This window comes from Mauremys mutica, chromosome 14, assembly GCF_020497125.1.
Source record: "Mauremys mutica isolate MM-2020 ecotype Southern chromosome 14, ASM2049712v1, whole genome shotgun sequence".
Taxonomy (NCBI): Eukaryota; Metazoa; Chordata; order Testudines; family Geoemydidae; genus Mauremys; species Mauremys mutica.
Window position 1 is genome coordinate 34,859,037 of NC_059085.1, and position 27,638 is coordinate 34,886,674.

At 42.6% G+C, this 27,638-nt stretch overlaps 1 protein-coding gene across 5 annotated transcripts in view; it reads right to left on the minus strand.

Annotated features, from left to right (window-relative positions):
- Window positions 1–27,638, minus strand: part of MAF (MAF bZIP transcription factor) — a 224,243-nt gene that overhangs the window by 98,868 nt on the left and 97,737 nt on the right. The window contains exons 7-8 of one of the 5 annotated variants that reach the window (XR_006573391.1): window positions 21,026–21,117; window positions 18,780–19,197 (exon numbers count right to left, since the gene is read on the minus strand). The exons of 3 other annotated variants lie outside the window; for them this stretch is intronic. The gene's annotated coding sequence lies outside the window, so the exon portion shown is untranslated. Of the gene's footprint in view, window positions 1–18,779; window positions 19,198–21,025; window positions 21,118–27,638 lie in introns of those variants that run through there. One more of the 5 variants, XR_006573390.1, reaches the window with a different exon arrangement.

Here is a 27,638-nt window from a genome sequence, read left to right on the forward strand (position 1 = left end):
CCTAAACCTCCCCCACTGCAGCTTGAGACTGTTACTCCTTGTTCTGTCATCTGGTACCACTGAGAACAGTCTAGATCCATCCTCTTTGGAACCCCCTTTCAGGTAGTTGAAAGCAGCTATCAAATCCCCCCTCATTTTTCTCTTCTGCAGACTAAACAATGCCAGTTCCCTCAGCCTCTCCTCATAAGTCATGTGCTCCAGCCCCCTACTCATTTTGTTGCCCTCTGCTGGACTCTTTTCAATTTTTCCACATCCTTCCTGTAGTGTGGGGCCCAAAACTGGACATAGTACTCCATGTGAGTGGAGGGGGGAGGGATTGCTCAGTGGTTTGAGCATTGGCCTATTAAACCCAGGGTTGTGAGTTCAATCCTTGAAGGGGCCATTTAGGGATCTGGGGCAAAAATCTGTCTGGGGATTGGTCCTGCTTTGAGTAGGGGATTGGACTAGATGACCTCCTGAGGTCCCTTCTAAGCCTGAGATTCTATGAGGCCTCACCAATGCCAAATAGAGGAGAATGATCACATCCCTCGATCTGCTGGCAGTGCTCCTACTTATACAGCCCAAAATGCTGTTAGCTTTCTTGGCAACAAGGGCACACTGTTGACTCATATCCAGCTTCTCATCCACTGTAACCCCTAAGTCCTTTTCTACAGAACTGCTGCCTAGCCACTCGGTCCCTAGTCTGTAGCTGTGCATGGGAATCTTCCATCCTAAGTGCAGGACTCTGTACTTGTCCTTGTTGAACCTCATCAACATTGGCCCAATCCTCTAATTTGTCTAGGTCCCTCTGTAACCTGTTACTTTCGATAGCCACTCCAATTGTTTGCCTATCATGGTACTGATACTGGGCCCATTTCTCCTCTCTCTTGCATACCGCTCCTTAAACCTGGATAAAGTAGATGTAAAACAACAACGGCCTGATTCAAAGCCCATTAAAATCAGTTGGAACCTTCCAAATCAATGGTAGGATTTACACCCAGTTTGCACAGACGTAAATGACTAAACTGGGCTGTGGAAATTCAGACCAAATGTCTTTAAAGTGAATGTAGCAATATGCTTGTAGTTTAGCCAATTACCCGTTCGACTTAGATAGCAGACATCATTTCTGATCATTATTTGCACACAGAAAGGCCCGGTTTAAATAAAAACAGTTCTGAGGGGGTTTTAAATTAAAAATATATATATTACACTAGTGTTTCACTAACCTTAGTCTCAAGAAAATTAAGTTTTATTCATGTTTTTCAACCTTGACACACTGCAGTGTGACTGGTAGTATGATTGTGACCATGTGCCAGTGCATCCAGGAGAGGGAGGAGATTCACAGTTTCATTTAAACATTGTCTGGATTAAGTTAAAAGCAACAGAACAAAATACCATTCAAACAAACAAGAGCCTTCGATAGGATTGGGAAGGAATGTTTTAAATCTAAAAACTCAATGGCAATTAGCAATAAGAGTCACCCCAGAGTAGTGTTTCTTTTCCAGCTATCGAAGGTTCAAAGCGGATGGTGGGAATTTCCAATCTGGTACGTATCTAATTATACCCAATTAAAAAAGTATAAAGTGCCTCTATTCAGCCTCCAAGGAGACCAGGCATTTGGTGAGTCTCGTGTAGCAGCCTTGTTGGCCGAGCCATGGAACAGTGCTTGTATTGGCAGGAAAGACAGCTCACCTGCCCTCCCAGCTGGAAGAAGGGCAACGCTACTGGCATCAGTTTACACAGATGGGCAACAAACAGCCTGAATAGTGAATACAGGCTGCTGGAAAGCCTCTGAACTGCCCCCACAGCAGGGGATACAGTGGTAACCACTCCAGCTATGCCTCCCCGGCCTCATTCCAATGTAGGAAACCAGTGTTCCGTTCAATGGGAAGGAAATCTACAGTAAACACAGGGTACAAATAAAGCTAACGAGGAAGTGCTTTGAACACATGTAATGGAGTTGCCACTTACCGCCTGCGCGCCTCTTTATGGCTAGGACTGGGAACGTAACACTCGCTGCACCAGGAGCCCCCTTGCTGCTTCTTGCTTGCTTTGTGATAGTATTTCTTCTGGTAACTTGGCCAACATTGAATCCACCCCTTCCGGGGTTACAAAATCCAAAAGAACAACCATCTAAATGCCGTCTCCAGCCAGTGTTCAGCCCTGGCTCAGGGCTCTACACCACTCTATCAGTGGCTGGCAGGGGAACCCTGGCCCGCCTGCTACACCGGGACTCTATAACCAGTCCAGGGACTCTATAACCAGCAATCCAAGTCCTTATTCCTCATCCCAGGTGATGTTTCCTGGGCTCTTTCCTACCAAGCCTCATCATCTTCTCTTACCTGATTCTGGGTTTACCATGGGAGCTTACTCTGATCCCCATGGCTACTTCACCCCCTTTTTGCTAGACTCCTTACTCCAGGGTAGGATTCCAAGGTTTACTCTCCCCCGGACTTACTCCTTGTCCCTGATGACCTCCCTCATCCCAGGGAGTGACTGCAGACTCCTTCTCCAGCAGCCCCTCTCTTTTTGGCTGTGTACTGCTGGCCCAATCCTTCCATATCTGGGCTTAACTCTCAATTAATCCTGGCCCCCATCCTCTCAGATAACTCCATGTGACTTTACTGGCCTCTCAGGCTGTTGTTATCTCTATCAGGGCTGGTGTGGGGTGCACACCCCAACACAACACCACAACAGTTTTCAAAAAGCTATTCAATTGGTATTATTTCATTTGGGGCTAAAAACCTGGAGGAAAAATATATGCTGAATGTGAAAATGCTTTTGTAATATTCAGTGTCATATAAATGGAGTGAGGAATGCTGCATTTGAAAAGGATTCTGTCAAATCTGCAACCTGAATGGATTACTTCTTAGTTTAAAGATGCTACTTCATGATGTGTACGTATATTAGAAACATTCACCACCCATGGTTTCATAGTAAAATTACTAATGCCTTCTGGGTTTGGTGCCACCTACATTCTCTGATTTATTAAGAAATAGAGGCTGCACGGATCCAGTTTTAACAAGAAGGTGGAAATGGGCGTAACATGCAAATAAAATGAATGTGCATGAAAGCAGTTCCGTTCTGAAAGTGAAACTCAGCAGTGGGTAAGAGAACACTTTATCAATGTTATAAGCATGATGTGTCATTTACTTGGTGCAGGAAACCAAACCCAGATATTCTTACTTCATTGGGAAGTTAGTTCTTACTTAGGCTAAACTTCAGGAACTTCACGAGTAAGGACTACTGGCCCAAGAGGAACTGCACTTTTTAGTAAACGCCTTCGATTTGGTCCTAATGCAGTATACTTCACAGTTGCTGGGCCAGATCTCCAGCTGGTGTAAATCAGCATAGCTCAACTGAAGGCAACAGAGTTAATGCCAGCTTACACCAGCTGGGAAGCTGGCCCTATATTTAGAATAGTTTCCATGCCATTTAACAGTCCAGAGAGTGAATTAGGAAGAATCACTTACTAAGGATCTATAGAAAGTAACAGAAAACTAGAATTTTGCTGGAGGCTTTCTGAACTGCCCTAAAGAATTTAGTCAAAAATTATACCCCCACTAAAGAATTTTATATTATGGGTAAAAAAGAAACCTATAGCAAGTTTCTCATTCTTTATTAAATCTATGTTTTAAATAATTGCTATAACATTGTATTAAATCCTTATAAAACCCAACTAGTTTCATCCCTACAAAATTCTTAAGGGCAGGGAATGTCTTTGTCTTATGTGTTTGTCCAGTGCCCAGCATAGTGGGGCTGAGGGCTGTAGGACTATACCAATTAGTTCTACTGGACTTTTCCAGAAGATGAAACGTCAATGTTAGATTAAAAGAAACCCCAAATTTAAATGTGGCCTGCAGCCCTACCAGCCTGAGCTATGTATTCACAAGTTGAACAGGGTTGGGCACAGCCAGTACTTTGATAGAAACCCTGCAGGAAGCAATGCTGGTGACTTCACAGTGTGTTAACAGGTATTATCTTGTAGATGTAATAATAAAACTAACATCCTGACCATGTGTGGTCATGACAGGCCTCAGGGCTTTTTCATAAGCATAGGCATATTTAACACAAATATTCTGGCCAAATTTGGATTTGGAGAATTGTATTTTGCCTACCACATCTACCTTTCCTACTCTAGCTCCAGATGAACAAAGTATTCTTCACTCCTGGTTTTAGTCTGTCGGTGTATTTCACCAGAGGTGGCTGCATTGCAGTGTTAATGAAATAAAAAATATAAATATATTTGCAGTGTGCAGAGTGCTATGCCGTATACATGTAAGTTATTATTATTGCCTTGGGGTCAAATTCTGCCCCATGAGCCAAACCCAAATGACCCTTTGCATAAGGGACCCCCACACAGGCCATAGAGCATCAATGGAACGCTCTATGATTATCACTGCAGCCTAAGGCTTGGAGTGGCTTCTACAATTTACCCTGCACTCTTCCTTGGCCAAGGAATCATGCAGTGACATTCCGACTAGCCATGCCCCCAGAATCCTTCCGTGACCTTTCATGGAACGTCCAGGTGCACAAGGGAAGCTATGTCCTCCTGAATAGACTTCGCATAACTGAAACTGTGCTTCCACTGCCTGTGAGGCCAGCTGCAGGATTTGCCCTGTAGACGACAATCATTGTTGCTGAGGGTATTTTTCCCCCATCTTTCTCTTAACTAAACATAATTTAAACAAAAATGCATTTATTTTAAATCTGATTTCTCTTAGCAAGAAAGCCATAAGGGGCTGAGTTACCTAATTAATGCCATGCTATCTGGTTGCTGGCTTCTCTCCATAAATTATATTCATGTGGAAATCTCCAAGAACTCATACATAGTTCTGGTTCCCTTTTGGGCATGGTTGGCACTATTTTACTTACCAAACGCCCTAGCCCTTAGTGAAAAAATAAAAGTAAAGAATGAAGCTAATCAGCATTATAAATATGTAGGAACTGGGAGAACAATGCTGCTCAAATGGTGACAGTATTCTCAGAAACTTCACCCCAGTACTCAGCAGCAATGAACAACTCAACTTCCTATCTGACTTTAACTGAATTAGTCCACTACTGTGGTACTCTGGGCTATGAGCGCGACTGTGGTTGGTACTGAATACCAAGGGACAGATTCTAATCTCGTTCACAACGATGTAAATCAGGAAGCACTCCATCCACTTCAAAGAAAGACCCTGGATTTACACCAGAGTAACGGAAGTCAGAATCTTGCTTTAAGTGGGTGGGAGCTCATTAAAAGACCAAACGGAGTGAGTCATTTTCAGAACTTTAATCTGAAAGAAGCTGTATTTGGCTGACCTCTTTTCTGCACACCGACAGTTTATTAGATTATAGCAGATAAGAACTCTGCTGTTTTATTGGTTTGAAGATTTATGAAACGCAGAGACGTGTCTGTGTCATTGATGGAGGGGATGGGAAAATGGTTTTTTAATATTTTTAATGCATTTGAATAGCGTGGCATTTTTAACAAGGAAAAAGCAGATATTAATTTTGATGTCTAAAGAAATAAATAGTGGCTCAATTTATTTGTGAATGTTTCCATTTCAACTAGGAATATTTATGCCCACAGGCACCTCTGAGAGGAGGCTGGGAAATTGTGTAGGAAAGCATAGGAAACCCTTTTTATATTTCAAAATTCTTACTGTAGATCTGAATAAACTTTCCCAGTTGACTGACTGGTTGGGTTACTGATTAGTATTATACAGACACCTGATAAACAGTGATAAAAATCAATGTTGGGCAAAACACTTCGCAACAAGAAAGAACCAACTTGACCATACAATTCTAAAGACTTCCCCCTTCCTTTCTAGTACCCCCCATTCTAACTCCCACTCTAGTCACTGAATCATGGACTTTCTCTTTCCACTTTGCAACCTGTCAGTGAAACTTAAGACTCATGCATTCATTTAGGTCACTTTAGAAAATGAGACTTACATTCTTAAGTCACTTAGGCCAAGCTGAGCAATGCCTAAATGGCTTTAAAATCTGGGCCAAAGTGTCCAGAACCAGACTGTTAAAGGTAGAGGAAATGTTCAGGGTTTAAGGGATCTTGGCATGGGGGAATAGGAGATCATCATGTGGATAAACTTCTGAAATTCCAAACCTTTCTAATCTCTCTCTAAATGCCCCGCTTCCCTAGTGAAAATTGTTTTCAAACAAAGGGCAAGTAAGAGAAGCAGCTAAGGTAGCACCACAAATGGAAAAAATGAAATAGAAAAAGAAGTGTAGCACCAGAAAGTCTGTTCTCACTAGATTTGCAGCACCAAGAAGTATGAATGGATTAGGGCCGCCCAGACGCGGGGGGGCAAGTGGGGCAATTTGCCCCAGGCCCCGGACCCCACAGGGCCCCCGCGAGCCCTGGCTTGGCGGCGGTCCGGGTCTTCAACGGCATTTCGGCGGCCGAGGGCCCTTCAGTGCTGCCGAAGACACGGGAGCGACTGAAGGCCCCCCCGCCGCCGAAATGCCGCGGAAGAATCTGACCTCCGCTGGGTGAGTACAAGCACTGCAGCTCCCCTGCTTTGCCCCAAGCCCCCTGAATCCTCTGGGCGTCCCTGGAATGGATCAGATAAGGTTGGGATGAGCATCTGAACTTTCTGGTGCCTAGCCATACTGAGATGATTATTATAGATTATACAGGAAGCTATTGAGTACGATCCTTCAGTGTCAAGGGCCTGTTTCAGTAGTAATGACTGACATTGGATGAGCTCTGAAATGACCAAAACTAATAACAATTTGGAGATGTAACAAGGGCTGTAGGGTAGTCAATTCTTTTTTACGACCACAACACAAAACACTACCAACAACTGGCACAAGATGGCACTCTTACAGATACTCTATGCAAGGAGATCAGAGATTGATTTGAGGATTGGAAAACCTGCTTATAGTGAAGGACTGAAGAAGCTCAATCCATTTAGTTTATGAAAGAGAAGATTAAGAAGTGACTTGATCATACTCATAAGTACCTATGTGGGTAGAAGATTTCTGATAGTAGAGGACTATTTAATCTATCAGACAAAAGCATAACAAGCGAAAGGCTGAAACTGGACAAATTCACACTGGAAATAGAATGCAAATTTTTAACAGTAATGGTAATTAACCATTAGAACAAATTTACTAAGAGATGTGCAATTCTCTAGCTTAACCCGAAATTATTGGCTTGATGCCGGAATCCATGAACATCTTTGGAAACTGAACTACTCTGTCACTTGTTCTTCCACATCAGAATTCAGGCATATTAGCAAATTACAGAGGATCTCTGGTTTTATGAGATTTTAACCCTCGATATGAGAATGTCTCTTCAGAGGTCATTTCAACAACTTTCCAAGGTGTCCACCTCTGCTCCCCATCCCCATATGGCTGATGCTGCAATCAGGGCCTAGCATATATCAATTTAGATTTATAAAGCAAACTAATGGCTTCACTGTTGTGACTTTTGGCTAGAGGCATGTAAAAGGTTCTTTTAGACTTTCGTTTCCACTTGAAAACAGTCCGGATTCAGGTTCTGATGTTACCCGCAAATATCCTAGCTCCAGCAATGGTCACAAACCAGCGTTGTTCCAAACTCTGGCCCATATCTGCATTACCGTAAGTGTCTACTGGGGGGTCAGCAGCCTGATACCTCCCCCTTCCCGTCCCTCCTGCGGCCGGGCCCCACTTCCTCCTTCAAGCTCTTCAAGGGCACTGAGCAGTCCATCCTCCTGGCAAAGTGGCAAGAGAGGTTGTGCCAGGTAAAATCAGTGCCATACAAAACTGATAAGAGTCTGTACAGCAGCCGCGCCAGAGGGCAGGGCTGGGGGCAGGTACAGCTGTGCCGGAAGAGCTGCAATATTGCTCCTTTCACGGCCGTGGTTCCCGGTAGACCCCTGCGGTTCAGGGCCCCATGCTGGCAGCTCCTCCAGCATGGCTGTACCGCCCCCCTAGCCTCACCCCCCCAGTCCTGTCCTCCAGCGGGGTTGCTTTACAGACCCCGGACAGGAGACGCAGGCCCGCAGCTTCATGGAAGGACCGGGCGAGGGGGGAAATGCGGACGGTACAACTGCGTTGGAGGAGCTGCCAGTGTGGGGCCGTTCAGTGGCCCCACGTTCTGCCCCTTTCACCGCTGCAGTTCCAGAGAGCCTTGCGGTTCAGAATTCTCCAGCACAGCAGGAGGACAAAGTCCCCTCCCCAGGGAATATGGGATGGATCATGGGGATGGGAGGGGGGGAGTGTGAGGCACCGGGCTGGGGGCAGGGTCACGTGAGGAGTCATGTGAGGAGGTCACGTGCCCCCCCCCCAAACTTTAGCTGGTGCAGTGTACCAGTAAGAAATGAATTCTTGCACCCCTGCTGCTGAGGATCTCCTGAGGAACGGTGTGGATTCCCTAACAACTGCATGGCAGGGTTAATGAACTGTCTTAGCCAGCATGTGCCTGCTACTCTATAAAGGATTATGTCTCTGAGTTCAGTGTAGCATTCCCAGCAGCAGGAGTGTTTCCTAGCTTTCACTGTCTTGTGAAGGCAGTCAGGCCACTCCCTGCCACCCTGAAGATTCTTACGGATATGTGGGAAGAAGTGGTCTTTTACCTGGTATTTCCCTAAAGACCTTGCTGAGAGTAGGGTTGGCCCCAGGAGGGACTTGAGGTGAGCGGATCAGACCGTTAGCACCACCAGCAGACATTTATGGGAAGGTTGGTGGGTTCCCTATGGCCTGTAGCAGTAGGGTTAGGTAGGGTACCCTCAGGAGCGGGCAGTGGTGGTAGCAGCAGGGGGGTTGTTTCTTGGAGGTTTGGATTCTTTACAACTTGAACTTCCAAGTGAACCTGTAGATGATAGTCTGGGGTCTGGACCATATAGGGTGAAATTTACATAGCTTGTATTGGCGAAATCCTGCAGGGTTTGCCTATGCCTGCCTTTAGCACCATACACACTAGCTGAACAAAAGGGTTGGAAATGCCTGTACATAATAACTATACTTCTGTACGTTTTTTAAGTGATTTTATATAGTGGCCTCTGAACCAGATCTTTAAGTCAGTTTTTCAAGCCTCAGATGCCTTCTCTGATGAGGCTGATTCAATCCCAGATCTCTCCAGAAGCATTTCCTTCCTCCTCCTGGCATGTTCTGCTAAGGTTGGCACTGGGACTTTTTTTTTTTACTTTTCATTTCTGGTTTTCAATTGCTCTCAGATTTTCTCCTCTTCTCAAGTAAATGGGAAATTATTTTTGACTGGGAATTAGACAGTCCAGAAACCGTAAAGCTTCATGCCTCTGCATGTAACATCTGAAATGCTTTACCCCTTTTGAGACTGGCAACAGATCTCGGGGAAAAATCGTCCTTCCTACTCTGCACTGTAGATCTCTGCTATATATTCTGCACTTGTCTGGCATGTGGCGCTCCCTTCTACATTAATGGACATTCTGCATGCAGAATAGTGTGAAATACACAATAGGGATCCGCACCTCATATGGGAGAAGAGACTTTTGGTGTCAGTTCTTTTCCAGTTGGTTTAGTAAGTGAATGCAAGGCGTTCTTTCCGTGGATGGCTGGTATCCCACTGTCACTAGACTACAGAGGCGGTAGTAGTAGCATGTCTCCAAGCCCAACTCCAGTTGAAGAGCCAGAAGAGAGAGAGTGGGAGTACAAGAGTGGCGCTAGACACTCTTTTTCTTCATGGTTTTACCACTTCTGATGGGGTTTGATTTTGATGGAGTGAGTTTTTTGTAGACTAGTCGCCTTTGGCAATGGGCTGGGGACCGGAGACATAACTCAATAGTAAGGCATGGAAAACTGAAATGACAAGATTATACTGGTAATTCATTAAAGCAGATGAGAGAGATCAGGCAGCTAGTTGTTGCTGTGATGAAGCAAAATTGCATGCGTGTGAAACATGCTTAGACAGAAGCTTTTTAAAAAAAAGTAACATCACAAAAAGATATATTTTTTACTTTAAAAACCCTTTGTGTTGGAAGACATGTAACTGTGCTAAGAAGGCAGTTTTTGAAAATTCACAACAAACAAAAAATACTGGCATTTATCTTGCACTTTGTGCTGAGGATCTGTGATTTCTCTCCTTTGGACATGTAATTGAATTAGATGGGACATGCAAACCAGATTTTCTTTAAGTCTGTATTTTGTGTTAAAGGCATTAGAGTGCTCTGCTCTAAGCAATGCTTATGATCTTTAGTGAAAGGAAGAATTCCCTTTGTAGTTCATTATTTTTCACTTCCCCTTTAGTCAATTTTTACGTGAACTGTACCACTGGATTGCAGCCCTGTCCCCATTCAAATGGGGCATAAGGCTAACAAATCTGTCAACCTGAGGATTGTCCTAGTGTGGGGGCAGTCCCCAGCTGGCAGGGCCGGCTCCAGACCCCAGCGCGCCAAGCGCGCGCTTGGGGCAGCATCCCGCGGGAGGGCGGCAGGCGGCTCTGGTGGACCTCCCGCAGGCATGCCTGTGGAGAGTCCGCTGGTCCCGCGGCTCCGGTGAAGCATCCGCAGGCACGTCTGCAGGAGGTCCACCGGAGCCGCGGGACCGGCGACTGCCAGAGTGCCCCCCGCGGCGTGCCGCCCTGCTTGGGGCGCCGCAAATCCTAGAGCCGCCCCTGCCAGCTGGTTTAGAAACCAAACTCTCCCAATCCCCTAGCATTCTCAGAGGTAGCAGACATGTTGGGGTGTGGCCATGGAAAAAGGGAGTGGCCAGAGTGCTGCTGGGATCCATGGTTGGTGTACCAATCCCTAGGAGCCATAGTCAGCTTGCATAATTTAGAACAGCCCTATGCCAGTGACCTGGCAAGCAACTTGCCTGAACTTCAGGGAAATTAAGATCTGGAACCAGATCTTTGCCACTTGAGTCTCTCTCCACACCACACCAAACTGGAACACAGCCCCAAGCTTTGGTGAAGTTCACATTCAGATGTGATTTCAAATCCGAACTTGGTGATTCAGGCCCTTCTCTCCCCTTTCTTCTATTCCTTTGTGTTATTTATGCGCACTGACTGTGTAGATCAATGCAGAAAGCTGTAAATGATGCATGAAATGAAAATTCCCTGTCCAGCCAGTGCACCGAGAGAATACAGACACTGCTATCCTGTCATTGCTGTGGTATTTGCTGTAATACTCACTGCTAGAAAAGCCTGCTAAGTCCCAGAACAATGCTCAACTATTTTAAAATCTCAAGCTTTTTTTTTTTTAATTTCATTTCTCTCTTCCTCCCCTCAACTTGTTTCCTTCTCTTGAGGGTAAGTTGTGCCCCTCCTGCTCAGGAAGAGAAAGTTTATTTCCCTCACATACAATTCTTTCTTTATCCCTGTCTTCCCCCACCAAAAAAATCCCCTACATTCTCTCATAGAGACTGTATAAAATAAACATTTAAAGCAATTTTTAATCAATTGCTTAACAAGTTGCAATGGAGATTTTAAGAGATGTTGTGTCCCTTTCTCACTTAAAAGATGTCTCAAAATCACACATCAACTGAAGCTGCCAGCACTCTGGTAAGCCCAGAAGAACATGCTTTTGACAGGTAGTCTAAACTAACCAACCCAACCGGCAGCCATTTGCAGAGTAAGTGCTTCCTCTTCTAGCACAAAGGTAAGTACCCTTATATTCAGAGGTACTTGAACGTCTCCAGAATGCGTATGGCCCATTCCTAGTATCCACTAATGTCCTGCATTGGCACTAGGGATGATGTGCTCCTGGCAGTGCTATTCTTCATATGGAACATTAAGCTGAGGTCTTGCACACTCCTGAACATTAAACATCCCATGATAGTCATGAAGAAGAGCTACGGGTTTTATTAACCTCAGTGTCCTGGACACATTGCACTGGGAAAGTCATCATTAACCTACCTCAAGAATACAGACAGAGGCCTCTTTGCAAACTATGCTCCAAGAGATAGTACCCTACAAAATGTCTTTAATAATTTAAGGCAACTACCAAAATGCGACTATAAAGGATATAACCTCACTCAGAGGAAGAAGATCTGTAAAGATTTTGCAATAGTAAAATGTGCACATTATCCTGTTACAAGTCTTAATTTTTTTCTATTCAGTGCTTTAAAAAAAACCCAAACTCTCTATCGTTTCATTTGGGATTTAGCCTAACATGGTGTTTTAATTATTCTGTACATCACAACTGTGGTACAACCCGTTAACAACAGTTCAGCTTGTGTTAAGAACTCCCATGAGTAGTCTTAGGAACATATCACACCACTTCCCTTTCCCCCATCAAATGTATTTTTTCCTAAATCGTACATACAACTTCATTATAAAAACAAAGTGAGGCGAAATTAGCCTTATTTGCTTGTACTCGGTGGGGACAACATTAATTTAAACACAAATTCAGTTTAAACCAACAATCAACAATACCTGAGTGATAATGGGTTTCATTTTGTAAATGCCTTGGTGTCATTCTCATGTTAGTTGATGTATTTTTAATTTGTGCCTGTTACGCCAATCTCCAATTTGCTGCTGATGCACATGGGAAATAAAATTATCTGGGGGTGGGAGGGAGGGAAATGAGTGGCTCATTTTGTCACTGGAGCTGTGGCGCAGCTGTGCAGACCTTTCTGGTTTTTTGTAAACCAAAGGTCTACTGAAAAAAATGAACAATTAATCTGATGAACGTTCTTTGGTGTCCTTTTGGAAAAGGCTCAGCTGGGTATATTCAATAAGCCAGAACACAAAGCCAAATAGCTTCATAAGGCTGAGATCCTGCACCCTTACAATTAATAGGAGCTTTGCCACGGACTTGAAAGAGCCCAGGATCAAGCCCTAAGGCAGGAGCAGAGTGGCACATGGTCAAATGTGAAAGTGGGAATGAAAAAAAACAAACCAACCAAAACCCGATAACACATTTGAATAAGAAAAGCTTTTGCAGCCAAGAACAAACAAACAAACAAAAAAGAATTAAAGAAGGGTGATCAGATGTCCCAATTTTATAGGGACAGCCCCGATTTTGGGGTCTTTTTCTTTTATAGGTTCCTATTACCCCCCACCCCCATCCCGATTTTTCACATTTGCTGTCTGGTCACCCTAAATTAAAGCCACATCTATTCACTGGGGTTTCAAAGAGCCTGTGGGAGTTAGGAGCCCCAAACCATCAGGAGTTGGGTGTCCATACTTCCTTAGGCTCCTCTGAATACCTCAGCTTTAGGGTCTGATCCAAAGCCCACTGAAGACTATAGGAGTCTTTCCACTGATGTCAATGTGCTTTAGTGTGGTTGTACTCTGAAAAGTGGCTATCTACAAAGGGAGTTCCAGGTTTATCAGTTCTCAGGGATTTCTATATCAAATGTGCTCTGTTAACACGTACAAAAGATTTTTCCACTTTGTGCCAGTACTAAAAAAAATCTGGGTTTTTTGAGTTAAACTAAGGGCATTCTTTCACATGCACCATCACCAATAACAAATGCCCTCACTGATACCTATCCAACCCTATTGCCTTCAGTGGAATTCCACAGCTGTAGCTGATGGAATCTTCCAGCTCATGCTCCCTTAGCTGTGTTGATTGTGCCATGCTAACAGGAATAAAAAGTTATAAAAGCTTATTTTAGTCACTAAAGTCAGCAGTTATGAGTGACTAGATACAGGGAGCAGATGTGTTGAGAAAGAAGGTGCCAATTTCACAAAGCCACAGTTCAGAGGTTGTATAGTTATTATTTCCTATTTGTACTACAGTAAAGCCTATGGTCCTACAGATTGAGGCTCCAAAATGCCATTTGCTCTACATGCACAAAGTACAAAATAGCCCATGCCTAAAGATATGGATACACTGGAGAGCATTCAGAGAAGAACCACAAGAATGATTAAAGGATTGGAAAACATGCTTTATAGTGATAGATTCAAGGGATTCAATCTGTTTCTGTTAACAATGAGAAGGTTAAGGGGTGACTTGATTCCAATCTATAAGTACGTACATAGGGAACAAATATTTAACAATGAGCTCTTCAATCCAGCAGAGAAAGGTATAACATGATCCAATGGCTGGAAATTGATGCTAGACAAATTCAAATGGGAAATAAGGCATACATTTTTAACAGCGAGAGTAATTAACAGTAGGAACAATTTACCAAGGGTTCTCCATCACTGACACTTTTAAAATGAAGATTGGATTTTTTTCACCTCTTTTCTCTATTTTGTAAATCCTCATTGGATAAATTACCTTTCAATATAGATATGGTGGACAGACACGGTCCTACTGGAGCTCTTGTGTTGCATCGTGCCAGGGAATAGCATGTGATGGAAAAACTCGGTAAAAAAAATTAGCCAGATTAGTATTGGTGGGAGCAGCACCAGGAACCTACTGCAATCAAACCCAAACACTTCTGGATAAACATGTCTTAGCAGAAGTACATGAGAGCTATTATTTGTCCACACCCATGTGAAATAACATAAGAGGACTTAGAACAGCCAAGCACACCTCTAATTGTTCTGACCCCTCCATATAACGTCCCTCTTGATTACTTGTAAAGGCTGAGATATAGGTGAAGAATCAGCAAAAGACAACAAAATTTCCCCCCTCTTTTAACAGACCAGTTTGGCTGGTTTTAGGGATTAAAGTTTAAAAAAGTGTCTCTCAAATGAACGTGTTCAGTGCCTTGAATAACAGCGAGTCAAAGTGGTTCTATTACATATTCTGCCCGTGTGTGTCATTAAAAAGGTGCTTTGAGCCTGAACGACAGTCCCATGAGCCTCCTAGGATGGAGACTATGGGAATTACTAACTGCTGCTGAATACAGGAGTAAATACAAATGGATAGAACTTATATAAATGGCCTGAACATACATTAACCTCATCCGAAGCAGCTTTAACCTATGCATCCCAGTTTGAGAAGCATTCTCTCTCTGTCCCTCTTGTCTTCTGTAGAAGTGGGGGCCATTTGATCAGCGAAGACTTCCTTCTTTGATGCTGTCACCTTTGGAGCAATGTGCTCTTATTAGGTCAGACCTGTACAGCAGTGCCAGCATTGTTCTGTAGTCCCTCCTGTGCCATGCAAGGAGGGAGAGCAGAACATTGGACTTAAGCTCTTGTACAGGCAAAAGCAGAATTCTGCCTTTCCTCTTTTGCACAGTGCAAAGGGGGATTTCTGTGATTTACCAAGATTAGGAACTTGTTTGTTTGGTTTGGTTTTTGGCTGTGGCCTTAGAGCCAAAAATCTACATTTTTTATTCCAGTAAAACTCCAACTGAATTCAGGAAAGGCAGGATGATGTCTTATGTTTGCAGTCCAATTCTCATTGTTTTGACAAGTTATTTTATCCACATCTGCATGGTCAAACACATCAGGCAGTGAGAGTGCTAATGACACTACAGCATGATAAACTGTTTCTTGAGGTTGAGAGGGGAGGCAGAAGGATTAGGGAGAAAGCAACAGAACTACCTGAAAGAGCCCCTTTCTGTTGTGGTCTGACCAGACCTGTTATCTCAGTTTTTCACACTGCCCAGTGTCAGTCCGACCTCCTGACAGATCAGAACACCCCTCCACCTCCATCCCAAATCTTCCTGCCATGGTTTTCACTCTCTCCCTTACTCCCCACAGTATGCCGCTGGATGTTTTGTTCGTGAGGGCCAACCAGCAACAACATAGGAAAGGAGGGCCCCTTTAAGAACTCCACGTACAAATGTGGTTAAAGTGCTTTCTGCAGGCAGGGAGAACATTCGTTTCTATGATAAAGAATCAATGTTTCAGGCTGGAAATGGTAACACTTTGAAATGGTAAATCACAGAGCTCCTCTGTTAAATCGTTAGCCTACAGAGAATTATTTTAAAGCTCTGGCTGATATTTACATTCATTTTTTTCACAGACAGAGTCACGAAGGAAGGAGAGCAACAATAAAAGCAGAGACACGTTACAGGGGGGGGAAAGATTTCAGCCTAGATCACTACAGAGTCATGCAAATAACCGCACAGGGCGGCAACCTGTCCTGTGTTTCATTTGCTGGTTCCGAAACACTTCAGATACATTCAGGGGCAGAGTAGTACAACAGCTTGGCATGATTATTAAACAATATGACTCCTTCCTGTGTCTCCTTTAATTTAATTTGATAGACATGCAAAGCAGTGGAGGGGAAAAAAAACCACACACAGGCCTTTCTTGTTGACAGAAGACAACTTCCAGAACGTAGGCCAGTTGCCTGTTTTCAAGCAAATATGTGCGTGTGGGGGAGGTAACAAAAATATCTAATACTTGACGAGAGATTTGTTTTAGGTCTATTTAATCTTCCCGTTAAGACTGATGCACAGAAGGAGAACTTTGCAAATGATCATGTTTTATACTGAGCATATTGGGAATTCTGACAATAAAAAAAACAACTGTCAATGTATCATAAAGGAGATGTTAAAAAAGAAAAACTCCAGGCGCTGTAAACAGTATCAGAAGTTTTTCAACTGAAACAACATTTTTTTTCCAGAGGTTGTCGTTCCCATATGGCAAAGCTGTCCCTAGGCTACCACCATATGTAAGGACACAAGGTTTTATGACTTATTGTCTGTAAGATTTATGGAGATGATATATGCTGAACAATTTTTCATATTCTCATATCATGAACAAACACACAGAGGGCCATTTCCTACATAATATGAAGGTGTATGAGAACAAGATCCTTCCACAGTGAATCTGTCAGAGAAAACACAAACTGCAACTTTCCTTAGTGGCTGCTGTTTCTAGGGAGTTTGTTTATGCTTTTTTGTTGTTTAATGAAGGAAATCGGGTGTGGTAGCAGAGGGAACAAATTATTCAATGAAGATGGGCTGGTCAGAAATATTTGATGGTATGTTAATGAGAATTATATTATATTAATTTGTTCAATTAGATTCCATACTGTCAGCAGTGTTTCTCCAGAAAACACACAAGCCTAAATGCGACCAAAAATATCCCCCAAGCAACCCAGAATTATTATCTCCCCTTGTTGTTCTCTGACAAATGTAATTCCTGCAGGTGCTCAGGTGTCCTGGCAGGGTTTGTGTAATAACTCGCAATTCACTGTTAGGACTCTTCAGGTTTTCTGCAGTTTGGCTCCAGGTTGGAACCAGATAGCCTTGCCTAAGCATTTGTGAGATTTAAAGAAAGAAAAAAAGCTTAGCTCAATGCTTCTTTGATACAGTGCTCCAGCTTTCAGTGTCACAATCCTTCACCTTTCACTTACATTAGAACCAGCGTGAATAAGGAGATTTAGTGAAAACAATAAACAAGAGGAAATTCAAATCTGTTGAGAGTTTTGGTTCAGCTTTGGTAATCAATGTTTTCGTTGACAGGTAGTTTGGATATTAACACATGACAAGGCCTCATCAACATTAGCAGAGTATCACAGATAGAAAATAACTGTCTCCATCGATTACCGGTCTCAGATCTAACACACTCAGCACCTCTGTGCCGCTTACCATATCCCTCCTGCCTGATATTTTCCTCCATTTAAACATTTTGCTTGTGATCTTGGATATTATCCTCATGAGGAAGGCAGAGCTCAGTCCTTGTCTTCGACAAAGCAACTGTAAATTCTTACCCTCACCAAATTGCTGGGTTACTGGGGTTCTCCTGCAGGATGCCCCAGTTAGAAATAAAAACAACAAATTTGGAAGTAGAAATAGACCTCTAGCCCATAATGTCCAGAACAGAGTGTCACATTGGTAAATGGCTAAAAGCATAGCTATTCCATCCATCATTATTAATGTAACACTTAAATCAATTGCCCAGTTCAAACTTTACTTTCGGTTGTCGTTCATAAGCATAAGAAGCCAGCTATTCAGCCAGTGTAAATGGAAGAAGTTTCATTAAAGCCATTGCTAATTTATACGAGCTGCGGATGCAGCCTAGAAGCTTTAGACATCTAAACAGTTATTTATTTGAAAAGCATACCCAAATTCACTCCTGCGGTGCCCAAGTAAATTGGCATGCTTGAAAGATAGGACACATTCCCCTGATGTCCTAATACGCTGGTGTATTTTTACTGGAAAAATCCAGATGTCACCATTAAAAAGAGAGAGGAAAAAAGAATGGCAGCATGTAGAAATACCAAAAGGATGTTATTAGTAGAATAATGTACCTGCAGGTTTGGAAAGAAGTCTGGCACTTTGTGATCATTTTGACAAAAGGCACTTGAAAAAAAAAATCAATAAGATTGATCATTTAGATGCACAGTTTATAGATGTGGATCAGAGTTCTTGGACGGCTAACAAAGTAAGTGTTATTTTATATACAATTTTGTGGGTTTTTTTTTTAGGAAGGTGGCACAAAGCCATAAAAGGATATAGAGCCCGCTTTGCAAATCAGGGAGGGAGTATAGTGGGAAAGAGTGAAAACACAGTGAAAGCAGTCACCTCTCAGAAAGCAAGACCAACATGCCACAAAAGTGAGTTTCCCCACATGAAGAAAACAAAATGAAAATATATCCTTCCAACACAGCTCTCAGTATAAAAGGCTGCATCAAAGCCTGAGATCAAAAATCTGGCAGAAAGCAGTAATGTGCCAGCAGTGAGCCAAAGTGTGGTGTATTGCAAACAGTTAAAATTGTGATATATCACCTTAAATTCTCAAATGTTTTCCTGGTCCTGCTTGCAGGCAGGGGGCTTTGTAGGGAAGCGTGTAATCAGAGTCTGCAACAGGCAGCTTAGACTATGGTAGGGTGAGCTGTGTCTCTCTTTAATAGGGAGCAGCCTGCTTTGTCTCTCTCTCTCTGGTTCTGGGTTCCTGTGTGTTATTGTTCTGGATTCTAAGAAATAAAGTAGGGCTACATTGCAATCTTTCAGCAAGAGTATTTTATGTTTTCATCTATCTTCTCTATTTGTATGCTGTGAAATGTAACACAGAGAACGTCAACAAATTTGGATGAATTCAACCTTTTAATGAGAGTGCAGTGAGCAGTAGCCCAATTCTAACAAAGATACATGCAATTACTTCTCATTCTTTAACGGAAAACATTGTCCAGGACTAATCTTTATTAAAAATAAATGTTCAGCTCCTCAGCTGATGTTAACTGGTGCACTGACTTCAACAGAACTATACGGGTTAACATCAGCTGGACCAAAGTATTTAATATTATACTTGCTCTGAAGTGGTACTGGTTTTTTGGTGCAAGACAGATGGCTTTTCCCCTCACTCTATTACTTTTACTAGAAATGGGCAAAGAATAGAAGGATGAGAGGGTAGGGTAGTTCTTTGAATTTCCAGGGTTTCCTTATTCAGACTTGAGCACAAATACCACCAGAACAATCTCGCCAGTATCACCACTTGTAGCTCTGTCTGGCCTGGGAAATGCAAAGGCATGTGAATGAAAAGTTAGCAGAACTGGTATAGGATGATACAGAAACTCACCAAAGCAATGACTCACCAGCATTATACTGCCTTCTTTTTCATGCCCACTTACAATGTTATGAAACTTAACTCCCCAGTTACCATTTTAAATATACAGTCCCGTTGCCAGTCTTTGGATCATGTAATAAATGAACTCGCCATTAGACTGACAAATACAGTGGACACAATTAAAAACTGGGCATTTTTACCACCCTCAGCAAGTCACTTTAGTACCATAACATCCCAACGTAAATAATGGTACAAATACCATGGGAAAGGCAAATACATTGGGATGAAAAATGAACATTTTAAATATTACCCACTTCATATACTTCCAGTTATTATGTAAAATGATAACTCTTATGCTTTTTGAACAACCAGTCTTCCCTACAATGGCTACCATGTAATGTAATAAATGCACTTCACAGCTTTAGCATTTCCCTTATTTAAAAATACTACAGTGATCTGTAGTACGTTATGAAATGGCTGACATACAGAGTCTCCCTAGCTATAGACATATTTTATATTAGCTATACGTATCTATTAATATATGCACATACACCCCCTTTGGAATAAGGCTTATCACAGTGATGCACAAAAAAAGCTACAGACTATCATTTTCTACACAGTTCTGGAAAGTTTGAAGATCATATGCATTACTGTCCAAAAGTTACAGTTTCAAAGGGATTTGGTTGAGAAAGAAATAAGCAAATTCATTGTGTCTGTTGACAGTTCTTTTAAGATGCAAAAAGTATATAACTGTGGGAGTCACACACTCTGTTTTCAAAAATATGTACATTTTATTACAGAGTACTGTATATACAACCCCCCAAAAGTGGGAGTTCAAATGTAAAAAGGGGAGTATAATATGGAATTATAATGAGGGAGCATAAATAACATGCAATGTAATGACCAGGGAGTCATTATTTTGGGGAATTTCTATATAATCCCATTTTGGTCTTCTCCCGTGTCTTTTATAAACATTTTTAACATTATCTAGACATCAGCCTTCCTGGACAGACATTTTAAACAGGAAAGCCTTCAGGTTTATTAAGTAGGAGTTCTGAAATTGGCAAAAAATCTAATTTGGTTCACATTATGTGGTTGGTAACATTGTTAAGATTCATTAGGACGCTGCAGCGCTCGAATAAATGAAGACTTATTTATTATTTCATAGGCTTGTGCCCATTAAAACTAATACTTCCTCTGCTAAGAGGTGCAGACAACAGAACATATGTTGATAAGCATTTGTATTGTAGGTAGAGTACAATACAGCCTGACACCAGGCTTGGACAGTTCAGTCTAGTATCAACAGATCCTTGAAAAGGTTTTTATTCCACATACCGAGTCAGGAAAAGGGGCCAAGCAGGGAAGCCTGATTTTGCTTGAATTTACCTGGCAGTTGTCTGGGCATTCTCAGCAGAGAGGACATGAAGACTGAACTATCCTCTGATTTTGGAGGTGGTTATCTCCAGGCCACAGTTGAGGCTTAGTGTGGGATGCTGTTGCCACACTGTATCTGTTCTGGCCTCTCGGCTCTCTAAGAATGCATCATGCATGACTAGAGCTCAGCAAAAACAAGACATGGAAACATGAGCAACTCAGTTTGTTCTGAGTTTTGGTTGGAATCCTTCCCCAAAAGAGCAGGGAAGCAGAGCCAAGTTTCAATGCTGTGAACCCATGTACACATTGGGCCTTTGGGACTCCTCTTACTTTGGAAATTTTCTGGAGCAGAGGTGGAGGTGGGGAGGGCAGGACTGTCAAATGACACGCAGTTCCTACCTGGTCCAGGATCCTCAGGGAAACTAATTAGCCTTCTTCCTCCATCTTGCATTTTCATGGGGGTGCTTGGAGCAGCCATGCCTTCCCAGCTCCTGCAAAGGGGAACAGGAAGTACCAAACCTCCCTAATACTACTGCAACAAAAGGAGGATACACTCTTGTCCCCACTGCGGTCAATGGAGCCAAAAATGCCCCCGCAAGCCCTTGCACTATCACTATGGAAACTGAATGGGTTACACCACTGAGGTTCCTGGGTTTCCATAAGTACAACACAAGGTCTTATAGGATGTCTCCCCGCCAGAGGGATGGGGAAGGATAAGTGCACCTACCTCTGTAGAATCCATATCTGTAGACAACAGACATAATTGCTACATAAATCAGTCATGCATACGCCCTTGCCCCTGGGACTAGAACACTTATCTGTCAGCTTCTAAAACAGAGGTCCCTACCACCAGAGTTAAGAGAGAGCGCCTATATGCAGCAGTTTATAGTCTATATTCCCTATATTCCCTAATTTCTCTCTGTGGAGCAGCTGCTAGGACACAGAAGCTCTCTCTCTCTCTCTCTCTCACACACGGTACATTATAGAGGAGAATGAACGCATCAGGCACTTACTTACTTGCCAACTCCTGAGCCAATGTCAATGGGAGATGTGAGTGCATATGGGATGGCAGAATTTGGACCAAAGTTACAGACCATACCATCATTTATCTAACTGTCTCATTCGTAGCAGCTTTCCTGATCTGTCAGTAAAGCCTTAATTGCTGTCAAACTGCATCATTTTAAGTTGCTTTACTTTTAAATGCAGACTTCTACCAGACTACAGGAAAGTCACACCCCAGTCACCCAACCAGTTCTACTGTGGTTTGAATATTCTTGATTTTCTACTGTTTTCCTACCAGACATTGGAAGAACATGCTGCAGTAATTATACATAATTGCCTTGATTAGGTAAATGCTAAAGAAATTAACATATTATAACCTAATAAAAAATCATGGAAAGATGAATAGACTATAGTATGTCCACTTCTCTTGCATCTTGTAGGGGTAAAACACAACAGCCTCTTCCATAGCTTGCAGTTAATTTGCTATCATTGCCCAGCTGCTTTAGAGTAAATACAGGAACAGGGTGTCACATGGGTATCCTGAAGCAAAAAGAGAGAGGTTTCCTATTTCTTTGTTAGCTAGCAAAGATGGTACGCATGTTACCAAAAGATAATACAGGGGAAGAAATCAATTCTCCGTGTTGTTACACATCCTTGCGTGCAAATGTAAACTTGAAAAGAAAAAAACAGTACCTTTCTATTACGCAAAGGTCATCTGAAATCATTAGTACAGACTGATATGATCAGAAGAAAAATAAATGAGATATCTCTACTCGGGGAACCCTGCACCTACTTCAAACGGTATGATATATATGCATGAGCAAACAGATTGTTCAGCCCTACTCCAAAAGGGATAGTAACTTTCAGGAATAAACCCAGTTACTATGTAGTGGATTTTATTTACGTGTAGTAGATTTGAGCGCAAGACACGCATCTTGTTCTTTGCAATGTTTCCTCTCTTCAGCAATCTGAATTCCATCAGGGATCTTGCCTGGTGTCATTTATATGCAGGATGCATCTCAGATATGGACACAAAGTCGGACAGATACTTCACAAAGGAAATTTGTATTATTATATAATGAGTCACACAAATATCATTATCACTGCTCTGATACCTGCTGGCAAAGGCAAGACTGTGATACAGCTGCTGGCCTGAATACAACTGAGCTGTGTAATTGATCTAGCGACAAGTGATCTCTCAACACTGACTTATTCCTCCTCTTTGGCTCTCTGCTGCATCTGCAGGGATTCTGCATTTACAGTCCTTTCACAGGAGGCATCCTCTCTGAAGAGAGCCTCCCTTGCCTGACGCAACAAGATTAAGCAATTTGCTTTTAATTAGTACTGCAGTCATTTCCAAACTAAGCAGTGGAAAGAACAGAAAGCAGACTGTCTCTTTAAAGTGTAAGTGGATTCAGTGCACACTGTGAATTTAGAACCTGCTGTTGGAAAAGTTCAGCTTTCTGTCACCGGTACTTGTGTTCTCTGCTAATTTCTACAAGAGTTCAAGCTGTATGCACCAGTTAGCAGAGACATTGCAGGAGGTAAACTGAGAATGGAAAATCATGACCCCTTGCTGCCTGTTTATGGTGCCTAAATTATACCCAGACACTGCTTCAAGTCTCCTCTCCAACTGTTGTGCACAGCCCAGTTTGCAAAAATCAGGAGTTCTTCCTCCCAATTACAACCCAAGAGAAGAGTGCCCTTGTAATTTGTGGCCATTGTCCAGCAATGCCAAGTAAAACAGTGTAGGTATAAGTGGAGAAAAGTAAGGTGTTAGGGGGTGCTTGCGGAGTTGCACTGATGTAACAGAGGAGAATTCGGCCCAAGAGCTGGAAGTCTCCAGGGTAACTGGAGATCAGATTAACAGACAACTTCACCACCACATGTACAATATTGTACCAGCATGTAATACTGGCAGGCTGCCACTCTCTCTCCCTCTGAACCCACATGAACACACTTACAACATTCATCTGAAGGGAGAGTGGAAATCTGCAGCTTTGTTTGCAGTACAATTAATATATGTGAATAATTGACTGCAAAGTAAAGCAGAACCGTATCCAGTACACACTCTGTGGCCAGTTTGTACACACTAATGTAATCTCAGCAGTGAATAGTTGCACTTCAGCTTCCATTGAGACAGAGTACCTGTTCCAATTCATTTTCAGTGGCTTAATCTAACTATAAGGTTAACTCAACATTAACTTCATCCTGTCCAAGCATGTCTTGAGAGAGACCCGTATCCATGGGGAAAGCCTAGCAATTCCAATCCCACCTTAGTGAGCTGAGGCTTACAGGACATAGGACAGAATTCCAAACCAAAAGAAACCCCTCAAAAGATGACAACCACCACTTGAACTCCTCCTAGTACATACCACTGCAAACCTCAGTCTATATAATCCTCGTATGAAGAAGTGTGTGCGCATTCAGAGTTCATGAATCCCTTTCTACTTGCTCCAGGCTGGGATTAGTCTGCTGAGCCTATTGTTTCCTTAGCCCAAATGACCATACATGGAAAATAGAATTTTTCTGCAGGTGTCTAAACAACTGCAGAAAAAAATCCCCACAAGTATAGCTGATGTCGCCTAAATGATCAGTATCTGGCATTCTTCTACACAGATAGTTTAAATCTGAGCTACTGGCTCATTTAGATTTACGCTTTTGGTTCAATAAACAAACACAGGCCATAGTCCATCACACTAAGTGTGTAATAAAGCTGCTTACCTACTTCCAAACAAATAGCTTTTATTTGCCCATTCCTCTTCGATTCTTCTCTTCCCCCATCAAACCAAAGATTATTGTTCAATTTCCTTCCAGAACTGTACCATACCAACAGATCAAATGATGTCTAAAGTGTCTCCCACAGCCTTTCAAACGGCATATTGCTATAGAAATGTTTTTAAAGTTATCTAATAGAAATATTTCTCTTTACTGAATCTTATTTTTTCCCTTTCCCCTGACCCTCGCTACAAAACATGCACCTACAGTTAAAAAATAGTTTTCCTCCTATGATACTAAGGCTTTTGTGAATGTCAATTACACTGGAGTTTGGGGGGTTTTCAGGATCACCCGGGCACACAGAGAGCTTGCCTGCATCTCATTCACACTTGTTGAAATGAATTAGCATGAAGCTGGTCAACATCTAACTAAGTCCAATAGACGCAGTTTCAAGATGCATTTATTCTCTGCAACACGGCAGCATCCATGAATTTTCTAAATTGTTTCCTTAACAATGCCATATAAATTGTTAGACTTTCTCTCTCATATAATATTTGCCTCCACTCCACTCTCCTCTAATACATTCATTTGACCCGAAAGGGTGCTTTAAGACTCTTGTTTAAAATGGCTTCCTAATGATGCTTGACAACATCTCCTGCCTCTGAAAGAGCATCGCTATACAAGACTCTAATCCCACAAAAGGAGGGATACTTGTTAACCTGTGTCTCCATCCTTTCTGTTGAGTCACCACATTTAACGAAGCACTGAAGGGGAACCAGTACGCAGCTGGGAAATTATGGCTTTACATGATCGTCTCTTGCTACAAGAGAGATATTACACAAAACTTAATCCCATGACTCAGCCCTCTCCTTGTACCCCCTTTAATTGTCAGAACCTGAGGAAATCCGGGCCGAGGTAAATAACAATTCAGCAGTAACAGAGGAGATTCACTTTAGGCAATGAATTTTTAATGGGCTGAGACTGCAGAGGGAACGCAGGGCCGAGATCTGTGCTTCTTATCTGATGGGGAAGGTCAGTGTTTGAAAGGAGGGAGGGCATGGATGAGAGAACAGATCTGACAGGGCTCTTCAGCTGAGATTTCAGCTTGTCACAGACCAGCATACCTTAACATATTAGGGTCTTATTTTCAAAGAAGTAACGTACACATGCACACGCTACCAAAAACTGCACAACATTTTCCCCTGACAAAGGCAAATTGGCAACTTTAGCCTCGCTTTCGGGGGAAAAAACGAAACAAAAAACCCAGAGAACAATCAGTGCAGACGTGCCATGCTTTTCATGGGAAAGTGGGTTGCTCTAATGCCAGTCTTCCCAAGAAACATACATAGAGCACTAAACACTCCTTAAACATATCAGTGCTAGTTATGTCAGCATGCCCATCAGAAATCCCGTGTGACCATTAGAATCCATTTGGCTTACTAAATCTCACAGACATAGGATTCTATTTCCTGAGGAACGTACCATGCCCTCAGTCCACTGACAGGGCTACCACTGACATCACTGGAGCTGCATGTGTGTGCTGAGGGCTGAGTCTGATCACTTCAGAAGTGAATTAAGCTAAACCAAATTAAGGCTGCTTTAATGCTAAATGAGCGTGTCCACACAGCCCTGAGAATGGAGCAGGAAGGCAGAGGAGAGGAGAGGTATGAGGAGCTGGTTCATAGCCACACCTACAAAGAAAATCAGTGTGCCCTGTACTTGTTGTTTGTGGTGCAATGACAGCCTCTGGAGTAAGTGGATGCTGACACCTGTCCTATGACAGGGTGTAGAAATGTGCACTCACTATAAGGGCAACTCCTTTGGGCTGGTTGTGGCATAGCAGGCTCTCTCCTCTCCAGCATCCCTTGCCAACGGTCCCTCAGGCTTCCAAGGGAGGTTTTGAAATTCCCATCATTGGAAGTCCCATCCTGTCAGGGATGGCCTAGGTTTACTTGGTCCTATCTCTGAGCAGGGACTGGACATGATGATCTCTCGGGGTCCCTTTCAGCTCTACATTTCTGTGAGTCCACGATAATATAATGCTCTCATCTGCCAAGAGGTTTTGCTTATGCATCATGGACAGTTTATGTTTCATGGTTAGTTGTTATTTTTGTTGGTGTTATGGTTTATTTGCATTACAATTTTTTTTAAAGGGACCCCTGTCCTGCGACTGTGGTATTTATCTTTGATAATCCTGACCCATGTCAGATGACTGAGGTCAAGACAAACACCAGCCTCTCGCACATTTATTACATTTGGCAGGTTGCCCCGCAGAGAAGTTGGAGAATATTGTAATCTTCATTATGAGGAACTGAGATTTTTCATGATAAAAAACTGGCGTGGCTAAAAAATGTACATTGTAAAATAAATTACCTTTTGGGTAATTTAGCTTTATATATATCTATCTATCGATATCTATATACACAGAGAGAGAGAGAGATTATATATGTCTCCTATGTTACTCTTTCTAGCGCTTTAACTCTGAATCCCCTTGCTTTTGTGTGTGTTTAACTCTGACACTTAGGGGGTGTCTGCACTTTGAGCTTGGGGTGCAATTTCCAGCTCATGCAGACATACCCACATTAGCTCTGATCAAGGTAGTGTGCTAAGAATAGAAGTGTAACCATAGCAGTGCAAACAGAAGGAGGAGCTAGTCACTACCTGTCCATGACACTAGGTGTGTACTTGAACAGCTAGTCATTCCCATTGCTCATGCCGCCATGGCTACATTACTATTTTTAGCAAGCTAGCTTGATAGGAGCTAATGTGGGTATTTCTCCTGGAAATTACACTTTTCAACTCCAGTGTCGACATACCCTTAGAAACAAGTAACACAGCCTAGCCCCCTTGGGAGTTTTGCCTTTGAGACCAGTGGAGTCAAGCGTTCATCCAGAACATATGCATGTTTGTGTATTGTCTAGGTATGCTAGGAGCACAAAGAGTCTGTCATATATAGGTCTCCTGCAGGGAGCTGATTCTCAAACATACAAAATGCATAAACTTCTAAGATGGGGAAACCCTCCTCTTCCTCTGCAGAAAAACCAACCCAGTATCTATGAGGTTAACCCATCCCATAACAAACTCAGAAGCAACTCCAGTGATTCCAACATAGTCACATTACTGTGGCATCTGCTCAGAAATTAAATGCGTCCATTGGAACAAGAACACCCAGAACAATGGTGCTCCAATCACGACTGGGGTCTTAGGGTGCTACCAAAATACAAACATTTATAGATGCTGCCACTGCTATTGCTACCACTATGTGCCACTGGGAATCTGGGTCCTGCAACAT